Here is a 2,466-nt window from a genome sequence, read left to right as displayed (position 1 = left end):
AATTATTTATCAAATGCTTCTTCTTGTAGGCCTACCATTTGAAGAAAAAAAACACACACTGAAAATACAGTGCATCGTTTACACTTGATGACCTTCGCAAGTAGTTATCTCGTTAGCGAATAAGACCAATTCCCCCTCCCCTTTCCCCTACCCCACATCCCCTCCTCCGTCCCTCCATCCCCCCCCCCCCTATATTCTAACAATCTTGGCTTCTCTACGTCACAAAGAGTACATAGAAAGTCTACTAAAAAGCAAGAGTGCTTACGAATTCAACTAAGTAATTTAGTTAATTTCAGTATATAAGGAAAATACTATACATCAACACGGAGACATTTAGATGTTAAACTTTCTATAGGAAGAAGCATTAATTACAAGAAATAAAAGTATGTAATTTGGGAGAGAGTGGAGGCCTTGGAGTATTGGAACACCTAACATATTTTACAAAGAGAAGGACATTCATAGCTTTAACGTCATTGAAGCAACGTGGCTGGAATGGGTAATAGCAAGGTAAGGGGTGTTATTACAGTGTTATTACGCCAACGTTGTGGTTTTTCAACACTTGATCCGTGATTTATTTACGTTACTGATTATCAAAGGTTTGTACATTTTACTCGTCAAATAAACGTAATTAGGGAATCAGAATTGGTGATTGCTCAGCCGGTTATGAGTGGTGGGTGGAAATTTTATTTTTCAATGTTATCCGTAAGAAATCGAGTTGGAAATTTTTTAATGGATATTACATATTCCGCTTCACTAAACGTCACTTCGCAATAGTGCCTCTGGTAATTAAAAAAATTACCCTTTATTTTTTTTAGGGGGGGGGGGGCTAGTTTGCAGTTTAGCAGCCCATTAAAATAACGTTAGTATCCGCTCTTGTGTGTTTTCTCCAATTTAACCACCTTCAAACTACACGTTTATTTTATTGGGTTTGGCTTTGTTAGATCGAATTTGCTCCTGAAAAATTTAAGGCGAATCAAATACTTCGTTGTAATCCTTTTTTTACTCATATGGAATCATAATCAATTACTGCTGTAATAGGCTTTCGGTGAGCTGGACATTTAACGTTTATAGTTGGGTTAGGGGCCAAGGTCCTTTAAATAGACAAAGAGTACATTTCAAGGACCTTGTTAGGGCCTAATAAGCTGCATATTTGGTGAATATTCTAGGTCTGGGGTCGTATTTTACTGATGAGCGAACCTCAAAGTTGCCTTAAAAGGAACCCCAAGTTTCCATTGCGTGACACCCAATTATCGGAATATATATATATATATATATATATATATATATATATATATATATATATATATATATACACATACATACATATATACACATATATATACCAATATATACATATATACACATATATACCAATATATATATATATATATATCTATATATATATATATATTATATATATATATATACATAAACAAATATGTACAAATATATATATATGTATATATATATATATTATATATATATAACTTATATATATATATATATATATATTATATATATATATATATCTTATATATATATATATACATATACATATATACATATGTATATATATATACATATATATATATATATATATATATATATATATATATATATACATATATATATATATATATATATATGTGTGTGTATATATATATGTATATATATATGTATATATATACATACATACATATACCAAAGGCACTTCCCCCAATTTTGGGGGGTAGCCGACAACAACAAGAAACAAAACAAAAAGGGGACCTCTACTCTCCACGTTCCTCCAGCCTAACCAGGGACTCAGCCGAGTTCAGCTGGTACTGCTAGGGTGCCACAGCCCAACCTCCCACATTTCCACCACAGATGAAGCTTCATACTGCTGAGTCCCCTACTGCTGCTACCTCCGCGGTCATCTAAGGCACCGGAGGAAGCAGCAGGGCCTACCGGAACTGCGTCACAATCGCTCGCCATTCATTCCTATTTCTAGCATGCTCTCTTGCCTCTCTCACATCTATCCTCCTATCACCCAGAGCTTTCTTCACACCATCCATCCACCCAAACCTTGGCCTTCCTCTTGTACTTCTCCCATCAACTCTTGCATTCATCACCTTCTTTAGCAGACAGCCATTTTCCATTCTCTCAACATGGCCAAACCACCTCAACACATTCATATCCACTCTAGCCGCTAACTCATTTCTTACACCCGTTCTCACCCTCACCACTTCGATCCTAACCCTATCTACTCGAGATACACCAGCCATACTCCTCAGACACTTCATCTCAAACACATTCAATTTCTATCTCCATCACTTTCATTCCCCACAACTCCGATCCATACATCACAGTTGGTACAATCACTTTCTCATATAGAACTCTCTTTACATTCATGCCCAATCCTCTATTTTTTACTACTCCCTTAACTGCCCCCAACACTTTGCAACCTTCATTCACTCTCTGACGTAC

The 2,466-nt window shown here is 35.7% G+C and overlaps 1 long non-coding RNA gene across 1 annotated transcript in view; it reads left to right on the top strand.

The window, feature by feature from the left end:
- Positions 1-291: 291 nt before the first annotated feature.
- Positions 292-2,466, top strand: part of LOC137630891 (uncharacterized) — a 16,169-nt gene continuing 13,994 nt past the window's right edge. Inside the window, exon 1 of the long non-coding RNA XR_011041799.1 lies at positions 292-507. This is a non-coding gene — a long non-coding RNA (uncharacterized lncRNA). The remainder of the gene's footprint in view (positions 508-2,466) is intronic.

Source organism: Palaemon carinicauda, chromosome 39 (genome assembly GCF_036898095.1).
Source record: "Palaemon carinicauda isolate YSFRI2023 chromosome 39, ASM3689809v2, whole genome shotgun sequence".
NCBI lineage: Eukaryota > Metazoa > Arthropoda > Malacostraca > Decapoda > Palaemonidae > Palaemon > Palaemon carinicauda.
The sequence above is the reverse complement of the archived record's forward strand: the minus strand, read 5'-3'. Positions and strand labels throughout refer to the sequence as shown.